This window comes from Hyla sarda, chromosome 5, assembly GCF_029499605.1.
Source record: "Hyla sarda isolate aHylSar1 chromosome 5, aHylSar1.hap1, whole genome shotgun sequence".
NCBI classification, from domain to species: domain Eukaryota; kingdom Metazoa; phylum Chordata; class Amphibia; order Anura; family Hylidae; genus Hyla; species Hyla sarda.
The window spans coordinates 360,426,740-360,441,201 of record NC_079193.1 but is presented as its reverse complement, the minus strand read 5'-3'; the positions used below and the strand labels follow the sequence as shown (position 1 = coordinate 360,441,201).

The 14,462-nt window shown below is 47.4% G+C and overlaps 1 long non-coding RNA gene across 4 annotated transcripts in view; it reads left to right on the top strand.

Moving 5' to 3' along the window:
• The window catches only part of LOC130272767 (uncharacterized), a 38,802-nt gene extending 24,623 nt beyond the window's left edge, over positions 1 to 14,179 (top strand). The window contains exons 2-6 of one of the 4 annotated variants that reach the window (XR_008843731.1): positions 508 to 623; positions 2,893 to 3,220; positions 3,350 to 3,503; positions 10,419 to 10,577; positions 12,590 to 14,179. This is a non-coding gene — a long non-coding RNA (uncharacterized LOC130272767). Of the gene's footprint in view, positions 1 to 507; positions 624 to 2,892; positions 3,504 to 10,418; positions 10,578 to 11,202; positions 11,568 to 12,589 lie in introns of those variants that run through there. The other 3 variants (XR_008843730.1, XR_008843728.1, XR_008843729.1) reach the window with 3 other exon arrangements.
• Positions 14,180 to 14,462: the final 283 nt, after the last annotated feature.

Genomic DNA, 14,462 nt, shown 5'->3' with positions numbered 1-14,462 from the left:
TGCCGCCTACCTTATGTGGGGGAACTGCCACCTACCTTATGTGGGAGAACTGCCGGCTACCTTATGTAGGGGAACTGCCGGCTACCTTATGTGGGGGAACTGCCGCCTACCTTATGTGGGGGAACTGCCGCCTACCTTATGTGGGAGAACTGCCGGCTACCTTATGTAGGGGAACTGCCGCCTACCTTATGTGGGGGAACTGCCGCCTACCTTATGTGGGGGAACTGCCGCCTACCTTATGTGGGGGAACTGCCGCCTACCTACCTGGGGGACTATCTAATATGTTCTTCCCAGCTAATATGGGGACTAACTACCAAGCCAATAGTGCAGCTACCTACTATCTACATAAGTTTTATATGGGTTTTCATACAGTGGATGGCTATCTGATGAATTTACCTATAGGGGCAACTCTCTCCGGAGGGACCCTACCTACTCAGGTCACCTATTATTACGGTTTGGGGCATGATAGATCTTAGAAGAATGCCTAAAATGTTTTATTTCTGACAGGTTCTGCTGAGAGGAGTCGTAGCTGGAAGAAATCATCATGACGGTCTAGGCCGGATGGAGAAGAAAAAGGAAAGTGATCGATTCCAATCAGAGAAGAAGTCACCTGATATAACTATGTAATCTCTTCTATGGTCTGTAGTAGTAATGATGGGGGTTGTTGTCAGTCTGTCACCTGTATAGGATGTCCTCCTAAACTTAGATGATAGACTGACAATGTTATTGCTGTCAAAGAAGTATTCCCATTCTGCATGTTCTGGAATAATGGGGCGTGGCTAGGGTGTGGCTGAGGGTGTGGTTAGTGGGTGTGACTTGTCCCTCTTTGCTCTCAGCAAAAGTTGGGAGGTATGAAATTCCGCTGTGTGAACCAGCCTTATTGTTCCTGCTGTGACCCTTGATCTGGTGTCTGGGAAGGAGGGAGGTTATCAAGACCAGGCTGACTTATGTAATTCCAAGGAGGGTGATTTTGGAGACACTAATGGTTGGTTTTATATTAAAGGGGTACTCTACTGCTCAGTGTTTGGGACAAACTGTTCTAAACGCTGGAGCAGGGAGCTTGTGACATCATAGCCCCGCCCCCTCATGACATCACGCCCTGCCCCCTCAATGCAAGTCTATGGGAGGGGGCGTGATGGCTGGCACGCCCCCTCCCATAGACTTGCATTAAGGGGGCGGTGTGTGACATCACGAGGGGGTGGGGCTATGACGTCATGAGCTCCAGCGTTCGGAACAGCTTGTCCCAAACGCTGAGCAGCAGAGTACCCCTTTAAGGAGGAAGACTTGATACCTCTAATAACCCTGAAGATAGAAAGAAATGGGTTGAAAACCTCTGTGAGTAAACCATCCCCTTTGCTCTGGTGGCCAATCTTTGACCCTGACCTTGGTTTTCCTCATCCAACTTGTTTTATTCCTGTTTGCCTTGCCTGAGTTTTGACCTCTCCGGCTTGCTTTTTGACTTTTCTACTGCCTGCTGTACTGTGCCATGTAGTCCATTTGGTCTGCCCTTGCCTGCTTTTGACTACTCCTTCTGCCTAAATGTTGTACCTCGCTGCTTTCTTGATTTTGACCTGGCCTGTCTGACATCTCTTGTCTATCTGTTCTTTACATGTCAATCTGTTGAACCCATTGTGTCCTGACCTTTTTTGTTTGTTTGTTTCTTTGACTTTACTACACCTGTAACTTCAGTGGCATAGGGACCTGAACTGTAGTTGGGGCCTCCCTATAAAAGAGGTGGTTACCCTGAAAGGCAGGGACAGAGGGTGTGAGTTAGCTCAGGGCTGTATGTATCCATTACCGACATGGCATGGAGGGAGAGTATGGGGAAAACGTTGAACTGTGTATAGACTGTTTTTATTTGGTATCAATATGGTGATAATATGTAGTCATGGTTTGTTTTTGTTTTTAATGCCCACCTTGGAAAAATCCTGCATATGCTGGGCAATAGAACCAATCATTCAACAGCTGACCAAGCCTGATTTCTGCATTTGGGGTCATGAGGCGGCCTCAGAAATCTATTCCATCTGAGTTTTTCTACACAAGCTCGGAGATGGCATCGATTTCTAAGGCTGCTTCAACTGTTTGCCGGCATAAATTGTGATAAAATGTAATCATGCCCCTTCTGTTTTAACCCTTGTCATGCATGGTGCAGATTGGCAAAATGTCACCATATTTTTATTGGTGGTTTGCAGTTGCACGTGAATTTTTGACTTTTTGCATCAGACGCAGATTTAATAAACCTCCCCCCTTTTGTGTCCAGTTTAGAGAATCCTAGGTGATCTAAAGAAAAGCCTGACCTTGGGTCCCTATGCCAAATCTGTAACACCCCTCCACCACCACCACCACTTTGTGCCATTTATGTGGTATGGGGGTCTGTTAGGGCCCCTCAGGCACTTGGTCCTGGGTCTATCTACCGGTTGCATACCTGGGGGGGCCACAGGGGCAGTTCACTTTCTGAGGAAAACTGTCTCATAAAATCTTTCTCTAAGGGTGCATTCCCACCTGGCGTATACGCAGCGTATTTCATGCTGTGCAAAATTTGCGGCAGCAGCGGGAAATACGCTGCGTATTCCTCGCTCACTATACACACGAGGCTTTCCGGCGGCAGCTCTATGTGTGCAGTGAGTTTTGGAGGCGGAGCCGCGCGTCACAGTCACGGCGGTACATGGCCCCGCCTCTAAAACTCACTGCACACATAGAGCTGCCGCCGGAAAGCCTCGTGTGTATAGTGAGCGAGGAATACGCAGCGTATTTCCCACTGCTGCCGCAAATTTTGTGCAGCGTTGAATTCGCTGCGTATACGCCAGGTGGGAACGCACCCTCAAGGAAATAAGAAATGTGGATTTTGCTCATGCTGTAAGTTTAATGCATCTTCTGCGGTTTGTATATTAGGAGGCAATGAACATGGTCACTTGTAGAAGTACATGTGTAGTACATTTTATCGAATGCAGTTGCGGCAGATTCAATGTCGGAAAGACAAAACGTCAATTGTGTACAAGATTCCGCAGGAGCATCTCTATTCTGTAAAACTGGTGGGGGTTCCCCAAGATTTATAGCACATATGCGCGAGCATCATAATGGGACCATTGATAACCTGGTGGCCTCAAAAGAGTTAACACACCTAGCGGAGATGGTGATCGGGACCGCGCACTCCTGCGCTCTGAAGCTCCTCCTGGATACGTCAACTTCAAGCTCAAGGTCCCATAGGACTTAATGACAGGTTGGACTTATCCCCATTTTTGTCATTCGTAACTTTTGTTCTGTATTTTATACTATTTGAGATTATACTGTAGGTATTGATTTTGGTTTGTTTTTCCCTTTTTTGCATATTTTACCTGATCACGTGGAGGCAGCAAGAGTCCCATAAATATACGGGTTGCAGTGACGTAAGAGGAGCCCGGAAGAAGTGCAGTCTTGCACGAAACTACCGGTTGTTGCCTCTGAGCCCCTGTGCAAGCCCCGTTACCTCCATGATGCCTCTCCTGCAGCAGCGGTGGATCGTGGTGAGTGCAGGACTTCCTTTCTTGTTAAATTTATCATAAAATAATATATTGCATTTTACCATGCCTTACGGGTGGGGTGAGGTTTTGGTGAGGTTTTGGTGAGGTGTTGGTGTGCAGTGTTATCTTTTTCCTCCAAGCTTAAAGGGGTGCTCCACTGCTCAGCGTTTGGAACAAACATTTCCGAACGCTGAAGCTGGCGCCGGGAGCTTTTAATGTCATAGCCCCGCCCCCTCATGGTGTCACGCCCCGCCCCCTCAATGCAAGTCTATGGGAGGGGCCGTGACGGCTGTCACGCCCCCTCCCATAGATTTTGCATTGAGGGGGCGGGGCATGACATCATGATGTGGCGTGGCTATGACATCACAAACTCCTGGCACTGGCTCCAGCATTCGGGACAGTTTGTTCCAAACGCTGAGCAGCGGAATACCCCTTTAACATTGTACATTTGTGATTTAAAAAAAAAGTTAGAATTTCCACAATACTTTATAGAACATTTCCCAAGGAGCACTGCAGAACACACAGATGGTCTCTGAGATTGGCCACAGTGTATTTTTTGGCAAGCAGCAGCTTGCTTTGGGGTGTCTTTCCTTGACCACTTGATCCCAAAATGGCGGCCGCAAGTTTATAGGGTTTTATCAATCTCTTAAACCCACCTATATGCTGCTTCCTGACTGAGCTATGTGCAATATAATGCAAGCAATGATTGGTCATGTGATCTTACTGCTAGCTGCATGGTATGCTGGGCTACCCTGCCGTCATCTCTGTGTTACTTCCTCATCCTATAAAGCATTCAGCCACCAAAACACTATCGCCCTGATTAACTAAGAGTGTTCTGTAGGTTTCTTTGTGGGTTTTAATTCCCTACAATTTATTTTCCAAGGGCATGGGCATGGTCTAATGCAGTGGTCTCCAAACTGTGGACCTCCAGCTCTTGCAAAACCACAACTCCCAGCATGCCAAGTCATCCAGTAAATTCCTAGGAATGACAACTATGTAACAATCCTTTTATTTACCCTCCACATCCCAATAAGCAAACAAATGTATACAGGTCCCGTCCGTAGTTTATCTACCATGAATTTTACAGGAACTGAATGAATGAGGCGCCTATGTCGTACATGAAGGAAACATTGTTTACACTGACACAAAACCCTCTATGACTCTACCAGGGGGAACAATACCCCGGACTGTGAGCCAGCTTCATATTCAGAATAGCAACAAATTCCTGGAACTAAATAGTAACAAATACCAGATACATTGGGTCCCATAACTTTAAAAAAAAGTTTAAAAAGTTACAAAAATTAAAAGTGAACACCAATTACTTTTTAGGATTTGCAGGTTTTCCAGGACCATAAGATTCTATTTAAATTTAGTAAATGTATTAATGAAATGTCTGTGGCCGCACAGGCTCCTGTCCATGCTGTCAAACAACCCATTCAGATGTATCCCTAATATCTTTAGCAGTGTTTACAAATCAGGCTTTCTCCAGCTGTTGGCTGTCCAGGCAAGTTGGAAGTTGTAGTTTTGCAACAGCTGGAGGCACTCTGGTTCGGAAACACTGACTTATAGCCTATCTGTAGTATAGGCATGTGGTGGCGGGGTGTGAGGTGCAGGGCAGATGTTGTTACCCTAGGGGCAGATGGCATTAACCCCTTGTATTCGAGACGCCAGGGCGGGGTTTAGCCTATAACCCCCCGAAGGTATACCGCTGGATCCTGGGCTAGGCACGGGGGCAATAAAGACTCCGACACCAAATTACTGACAATGGTATCTTTACTGAGGGTAGACAGATGGTAAAGTCTATACAGTTCAGCCAGGACCCAAGGAGGTGACCAGTGACACAGAGACCTTAAGGGCTTGCTGGGACTTGTAATAGGACTAGACAATTTAGTACAGGCCACGTTGCTTGACAATTTGACAGAGACTGGCTTGACTTGACTGATTACGGACAATGTTGCAGGTTATCTTACTTTGACTTTGACTGTGGCTACAGGACTGGACTTTGAGGTCTCCAATACTCTGGACACACACACTAGGCGACTGCACTGGATCTCAGCAACAAGAGCTCTGAGCTCAAAGAGAACGAGGCTAGCTCCAGCCAGGACTTATATGGGGGAGACTAGCAGGGAACCCATAAGTCACTCTTGGGATCACCTGGTCACTGGTACCTCCTGGGTAACAAGCACATGGTATATCACATGGTATAACTCTTAAAGTGATAACACATTTTATTCAGTACAACATATTTACAATGGGGAAACTAATGCAGGGGGCCCTGGGGACACTGATGGAGGCTGCCTGACAGGGCAGCAGGAGTACGGGGTAACACCTCCCGTACTGGGCCACCACAAACTCCCCCTCTTAAATATAGTCGCCTTCGACACCCAGTCCTGGAGGGCAGAGGGCTGAACTTGCCACTGGGGCCTGGTGACAGTTCCTGGGGCATCTAAGCAAAATGTCCTTCACATGTCTGTTAACTTGGTAGCAACAAAGGATGAGTCCATGTAGTATTTGCAAATGTCCATACAGGCTCCGATGTGGTAGCAAACATGTGAGGATAATGGACCTTGTAACTGCTTTAACAACACGCTCTTAAGACAATATTATATACAAGTTGCGGATTGGGTTGCCTGAGGCTATCTGCCCAATGCCTTGGCTGCTGGGGGCCCTCAGTATTAAAACTCTTCTCCCCAGAACTCTACAAATTTTTACACCATACAGCAGTGTTACCTTTACTTTTAGCAATCCTGTCACTCTACGTGCATTATCTAGGCTTCAGGAGAACCCTCTGGCCAGTAGAGTACCCTGTGCACGTGGGCAGGAGAGAAAACATTAGACACATTTCTGTATATATATTTAGAACTAGTGGACTGGGACTACAAGTAATGTTACAGTCCTATCTTAGATATTTACATGTGTGAACCACTTTTGCTATATGTGAATGAACTATGTGTGGTAAATAACTTTTATATGTTTTAGTGTGAATTAATCTTTGTACCTCGCTGGGAGTTGTCATGGTGGTGAGGTAATGGCTACGCTTTTCCTGACTGGGTATAGATACCTCCCATATAAAGTAGATTGTCATGAATAAAAACACTGCACTCTTTTGCCATTTCTAAACAAAAATATTATACACATTCTATTACACCACACCACACCAACATAAGTATTTACTCGTGCACAAATTATGGGCAAAAAATATTGTACTCTGATTATATATACAGATTTTCATTGTACCGCTCTACAGTTCAGGTACATTTAGAGTCCTCAGTAAAGAGTCACGGCTAAAAGCCGGGCAGGAACACTTACGCATGTGGTTACAAGTAAACTTCTTGACAAGTTCATCAGGCACTTCTTCTTGAACGTTGCAGGAACCTATAAACAACAACAATGCTTTCGCATGAAACACATTCTCATGACTCAATAGTAATAATATTCAAATACTGTGGCCTGGCAACTTTCCATCACAACCGCGAAGGTCACCTTGCTTTCTAGGCTGGGACATGTACCTAGGACCATGAGGCTATGCCCCCTCCATGGGGCTGACATGAGTATGTATCCCACAACACATGGGACAAACTTGAATCAGTGATGATCGGGCTTAGGCTGGGTTCACACCACGTTTTCTTAAATACGGTTCCCGTATACGGTTGGGAGGAGGGGGCGTGGCTTAATCGCGGCGGCCGCACTCAGCCGTATTCGGGAACCGTATTTAATGCAAGTCTATGAGCCGACCGGAGTGAACCGCAGCCTCCGGTCGGCTTCGTTTTTGGCCGTATGCGGTTTCCCGACCGCAGGCAAAAACGTGGTCGACCACGTTTTTGCCTGCGGTCGGGAAACCGCATACGGCCTAAAACGAAGCCGACCGGAGGCTGCGGTTCACTCCGGTCGGCTCATAGACTTGCATTAAATACGGTTCCCGAATACGGCCGCGATTAAGCCACGCCCCCCTCCTCCCAACCGTATACGGGAACCGTATTTAAGAAAACGTGGTGTGAACCCAGCCTTACTGTGACCACCTCTTGTACAGCAGCAGCTTGTGCCACTGGGGGGTCAAGTGTAGGTGACTGTTGGCCCGGCCAAACCTCCTCCCCTGCAGGAGTAGGCCGAGGCAGTTTGGTTGGTGCCGCTGGCTAGGCCAAACCTCCTCGACCACAGGAGTAGGCCTGGGCACATTTGTCAACAACTCTTGATGCAGATATTTGGGGTCCATGACAGGTGACTCAGGATACCATTCTTCTTGGACGACTTTCCCCTTGACGCTTGGTGGCAGGAGACCAAATTGATCTTGTAGTAGGATTAGGCAATTTAGTACAGGCCACGTTGCTTGACAATTTGTCAGAGACTGACTTGACTTCACTGATGACGGACAATGCTGCAGGTTTAGCTTCCTTGCACTTGATGGCGGCTGCAGGACTGGACTTTGAAGTCTCCAACACTCTGGACACACACACTATGCGACTGCACTGGACCTCAGCAACAAAAGCTCTAAGCTCCAAGAGAACGAGGCTAGCTCTACCCAGGGCTTATATGGAGGAGACTCACAGGGAGCCCATAGGTCACCCCAGGGATCACCTGGTCACTGGTACCTCCTGGGTAACAAGCAAAGTGCATGGTATATCACATGGTATAACTCTTAAAGTGATAACACATTTTATACAGTACAACATATTTACAATGGGGAAACTAAATGCAGGGGGCCCTGGGGACACTGAAGAAGGCTGCCTGACAGGGCTGCAGGAGCACGGGGTAACACCTCCCATACTGAGCCACCACAGACATTTAATATGTAAATGGTAGAGGTCCTTGCAAAACTACAACTTCCAGCATGCCTGGACAGCCTTTTATTACCAGGATGCAATGCGTTTCGCTGTGCATGCACAGCTTCTTCAGGCATAACAAGGTGGAAACAGCAGCACACTTATAAAGGTAAAAAATTTACCCCTTAAGTAGCAGAATAAAATAAGGGGATTAAACCTTTGCATGATTACTAAGATGCATGCAGTGAATCCACCGCAAGAGGGTGCTGATCCACTGCATGCATGTAGCAAAAGAATTAAAGACAGATAGCAATATATCCCTAGTAGAAATTACTTCAAATATAATACATATATAGTGTAAAATGTATACAAAATATAACTTAAATATATCAAAAAAAGGGAAAAACATAAAAATCCAGCAATAAAATCTTTGATCAACATACCTGTAACATCACATAGAAAAATATACCAAAAAAAACATACAGGAAAACCATACAGTACGCAATTTTAGCGGACACTCTCTATTGTCTCATTAAGTCCCTGCGGCACCAACGTAGGCTAATTTAAAGATCCAATAAGATTCACGGTTAATCAATTCCTACAGTTACGAGTATTTTCCGGGATGGTCTCAAGGATGATTAATCGCAGGTCATTAATATTACTACCATGTACTGTAGAAAAATGGCGAGAAATACTGTGTAATATAATGTTATTTTTAATATTGGATCTATGCTTGCACATGCGCGACCGCACTGTTTGAATGGTGCAGCCAACGTACTGCATGCGACAACTACAATACAACAGGTATATTGCAAAATGACCATATGAGCAACAGGGAATGTTTTATTTGTTTGGAAAGAATTACCGTATATACTCGAGTATAAGCCGAGTTTTTCAGCACGATTTTTCGTGCTGAAAACGCCCCCCTCGGCTTATACTCGAGTGAACTCTCCGCCTGTCAATCCCTTCTCAGTGGTCTTCAACCTGTGGACCTCCAGATGTTGCAAAACTACAACTCCCAGCATGCCATGGGTGTTGTAGTTTTGAAACCACTGAAGGTCCGCAGGACCACTGCGGCCTTCGTCATCATCCAGCCCCCCCCCCCCCTTTTGTTTTGTACTCACTTCCCCTCGGAGTGAAGTTAGGGTGAGCTGGTTCGGGCCATCTATGCTGCAGGAACCATCCGGTGGGGATGGTTAGTCGTTCCGGGCTTTCCATTTTCACCGGGAGGCCCTCTTCTCCGCTTCGGGCCCGGCCCCGGACTAGTGACGTTGCCCTGACAATGACGCATAGGGACATTGCGCATGAACGTCTCTAGTCCGGGGCAGGCCGAAGCACGGAGAAGAGGCCCCCCGGTGAAAATGGACAGCCCGGAACGACTAACCATCCCCACCGGACGGTCCCTGCAGCTGGATGATGATTAAGGCCACAGTGGTCTTCGACCTGCGGACCTCCAGAGGTTTCAAAACTACAACTCCCAGCATGCCCGGACAGCCGATGGCTGTCCGGGCATGCTGGGAGTTGTAGTTTTGCAACATCTGGAGGTTCGCAGGTTGAAGACCACTGATGAAGGGATTGACAGGCGGTGATGATAAAGGGGGGGGGGTGATGATGTCGGGGGTCTGGATGATGACATGGGGGGATGATGTATTTCCCACCCTAGGCTTATAGTCGAGTCAATAACTTTTCCTGGGTTTTTGGGGTGAAATTAGGGGCCTCGGCTTATATTCTGGTCGGCTTATACTCGAGTATATACGGCAAATGTTGTGGTAGGTGTTTCAATCATAGAGCAACAAAGGCAACGAATCTTGCTGCAAGGATAGCAACCTGTTACTGTCAAAGCAGATGTTTGAGCATTCTTATTGGTGCATTTTAATCTATTAGGAACCACCAAACTTTGCAAATTTCTAGACCACCTAAACGTCACTCCCAGGGTATCAGGTATAATATCCCTAAGGATGGGGTCGCTACAAATGATGGGCCAATTTCGCTTCTTAATTTTACTTATTTCATTTGCCCCACAATTATAGTTAGTTATAAAGTTATATTTGAACTTTTTAGAATTTTTGTTATTTTTGCATACACTGTCTATTCATTCTTTCATTTTTAGTTTTGGGAACAATAAAATCAGTTTGTTTAATATTTATGCTTTCTTAAGGAGGATCAGGATACCCCTTGGCCGAGAAGCGTCCCCCAAGAATGGCAGCTGGCTAAGCTGTTGACTATTGTTGACTATTGTGGGGTACCTGAATGAGGAGACTCTCTGGACCAGTGATTCCCCGTTGAGGACTGCCAGGGGTTCCGCGGGCTCCAGTAGGTAATTTATTTATTTTTTTAATCTCCCGCCCCGGCCTGCGCACCTGTGAATCACGGTGGCGCAGAGGAGAAGGAAAGCCTGCGTGTGCATTGCGTGTACGTGCGTCCCCCCCTGCGGCACTGTGAGTGAGTCACAGGTGCGCAGGCCAGGAAGGGGATAAATGCAGGGGACGGTGCGCAGGCCCCTGGATTATGTCTCTGCTGCCCTCCCCCTGGACTATTATACCACCGCCCCCCCCCCCCACCCCCAGACTATCTTCCCGCCAGCCTCCCGAACTATCTTCCCCGACGGCCCTCCGGACTATGTTCCCGCCGACCCCCGGACTATGTTTACGCCGCCCCCACGAACTATGTTCCCGCCCCCCCTCCCCCGGATTATCTTCCTGCCCCGCCTAATTCTTCTCGGCCCACCGATTCTTTCTGGTGCCCTGCAGAAGGACGGCTCAGCTAATCTTAATTAAGGTAATTGTGGTGGCCCAGTGCAGGATGGCGTTTCCCAGTACCCTGTCAGGCAGAGTCCCTTTATGTCCCCAGGGCCCCCTGCAGTGTTATCCCCTATGTACATATGTTATATGTTAAAAGTGTAATGTTTCTTTAATTACTGTGACCATGTGCTTGTTACCCAGGAGGCCCTAGTGACCAGGTGACCCCTTAAGTGACCTACAGGCTCTTTGCACAGCCCCCCTATAAAACCAGGTGTGGAGCTACAATCTCTCTCTTCCAGCATTCTTGCTCCTGCTGAGGTCCAGTGCAGTTGCCTCAGTGTGTGTGTCCAGAGCATTGGAGGCCTCAAGCCTAAAGTCTGCAGCCACAAAGTCAGCTCAAGTAAGATCAGAGTCATCTTCATGTCAATTGTCAAGTCAGTCAAGTCAAGTCTTCTATATAGTCACCGTGGCCTGCACTAAAGTTTCTCTACATACTGCAAGTCCCAGCAAGCCTGCGAGGTCCCCCTGTGTCACTGGTCACCTGCTTGGGATATTGGCTGTACTGCACAGACTGTATCACCTGTCTACCCTCAGTAAAGCTACCGTTGTCCGTAACTTGGCATCACTGTATTCATTGCCTCCGTGCCTAGCCCAGGATCAGTGGTATTACCTTCGGGTGGTTAAGGCTAAACCACGCCCTGGCATCACGTCTAGAAGGGGTTAATAACATCTGCCCCCAGGGTTACAACATCTGCCCTACATTGCACCCCCGCACACCACATAATGCACCCTCTCCCCTCTGTCACCCCTTTCACCCTTTTCCATTTTCCTGTCATCCATGTCCACCTTGTCCGCCCCTGTCACCCATATTAACCACCCCTCTGACCACCCCCCAATCTACCCCCCTATCACCAATGTCCAACCGTCACTATTTACCCCTCTTTCCCTTTGTCAACCCTGTCCACCCCTCTGTTACCACCTTGTCACTCCTGTCAACCCCACTTTCACCACCTACGCCCCCCTGTCACCCATGTACACTCTTCTACACCCCTCGTCACCCATGTACACCCCCAACACCCCTCGTCACCCATGTACATCCCGCTGACACCCATGTACACTCCTCTACACCCCCAACACCCTTCTGTTACCCATGTACACCCCTCTGTCAACCATGTACACCCCTCTGTCAACCATGTACACCCCTCTGTCAACCATGTACACCCCTCGGTCAACCATGCACACCCCTTGGTTACCCATGTACACTCCTCTACACCCCCAACACCCCTGTCACCCATGTACACCCATCTGTCACACATGTACACCCATCTGTCACGCATGTACACCCTTCTGTCACCCATGTACACCCATCTGTCACCCATATACACCCCTCTGTCACCCATGTACACCCCTCTAAACCCTTCTGTTACCCATGTACACCCCTCTACACACCTTTCACCCATGTACACCTTTCAGCACCCCTCTGTTACCCCTTTACACCGATATGCCCCTATATTCCCCCTCACTTGTAAAAGGGGAATCTGGAGTCTGATGCTGGTAAAGTGCGGAGCCTAATAGGTTTGTTTTGCAGGTTATACAGAGAAGTATTGTGGCTGGGAGAAATCTTTATGATGGCCGGACCAGATGGAGAAGAGACGGGAATGACGCAGATTTTAGAAGACATCATTGAGTTGCTGGATAAAGCAGCACTGTAATCTACATACCCACAGAAAATAGATATTGTGCATTGCGGACATTTCCTTTTATTTATTTATTTATTTTTTGCTCGTCAACTTCAGTAGGGGTTCCCCGCGAAAACATTTCTTACGAGGGGTTTCCCGAGCCCAAAAAGGGTTGGGAAACTCTGCTATGAACTTTAACCCATAATTTAGCCAAAACTTTGAAGGGATTATATAATGTATTTTACTGATGGTCAGGAGAGACCGACAATATTAGATAAGCAAGGAGCCGACTCCTTCAGCAGCAATATGAAGAGGGACGGGACGCTCATATTTTGCAAACACTGTACCATGTATAGCGATGATGTGAGAGTAACCCCTTAATGATCACCCATATGGGTTTTTAGGAACGTCACTTATAGAATTTGGGTCACCCATGGCATGCGTTGGCAGTTTGTCCCCTTACATGCCGCGGTCACATCATGACCACGGCATGTAAGGGATCTGCAGGACTATGTACATAATAATAATGATAATATAATGATTACAATAATAATAGTTATCAATAAGCTATAAAAGCCAATATGATGCCATTAAAAAGTACAATTTGTCCCACAAAAAACGAACCCTCATGCTGCTAGGTTGATAGAAAAAAATATATATTGGAATGAGACAATGAAAAAATAAAATAAAAACTATTGGCGGTTAACATTTCCAGTACTGTAGATTTTACTGATGCTGTGTCGGAAAGTGTTTTTTAAAGGGTCCATTGTTAAAGGAGTTCTGCAGCTTAGGGGATTAGAGTTTAAGCATGGGGGGGGGGGGTGCGAATGCTGGGACTCCCCGTGATCTCCTGTACGGGGCTCTGCTGCGGCTCTCCTGTGCAAGAGGCGTTTCGGCCGCAGCATGGCACCGTGGCCGACACGCTCCCTCCATGTATCTCTATGGGAGAGGCGGAGATGCAGCGTTCGTGCATTCCCGCCTCTCCCATAGGGCAGTTTGAAGGAGGCGTGTCATCGACCTCAGGGAGGTTGACGACACGCGCATTAGCCACGCAGAGCCACAATAATGCCGGATCCCCGTGCGGGAGATCGCGCGGGGGTTGTCCTGCGGATAGGGGATAAGTGTCTAAGACTGCAGAACTCCTTTAACTCTTTGCTACCTCTATGACCCGCTCCCGTGTATTTCCTGGTTGGTTAAAGGGGTACTCCGCCCCTAGACATCTTATCCCCTATCCAAAAGGGAAGTGCTGCAGGAGTGATCACAGGGGTCCCCAGCAGCCAGACCCCCCGTGATCAGACATCTTATCCCCTATCCTTTGGATAGGGGATAAGATGTCTGGGGGCGGAGTACCCCTTTAATAACAGGAGGTTCAGTTCGCCTGTCTTTTGGCACCGTGTACATAAACACTCAGAAATGTTCTGTACCGTGAGCCTCACATGAGAGCATTAAGGCCTCCATTATGTTATTTCAGATATTAACGTCTGTGACTAACTCTTGCGCCTTTGGCATCTCGTAATAAAAAAATGAATAAAAATGCGGGATGACTCGTTCTCCTTTCTCCGGTCTCGTGATCAGAGATTTTTTTTTTAATCTTCAGAATAGAAGAACGTTCTCCTCTGTATGACCATGTGCAATGGCGTGGAGCATGCACCGTTCTATGGAACGCATTCCTTACAGTTAGTGTAATGTTGTAGAATGCAGAACCATGCAATAGGGTTGCCATAGGGAAGTGTTTCCAAAACAAGGTGCCCCCGGCTGTTGGAAAACTACAATACCCAGCAT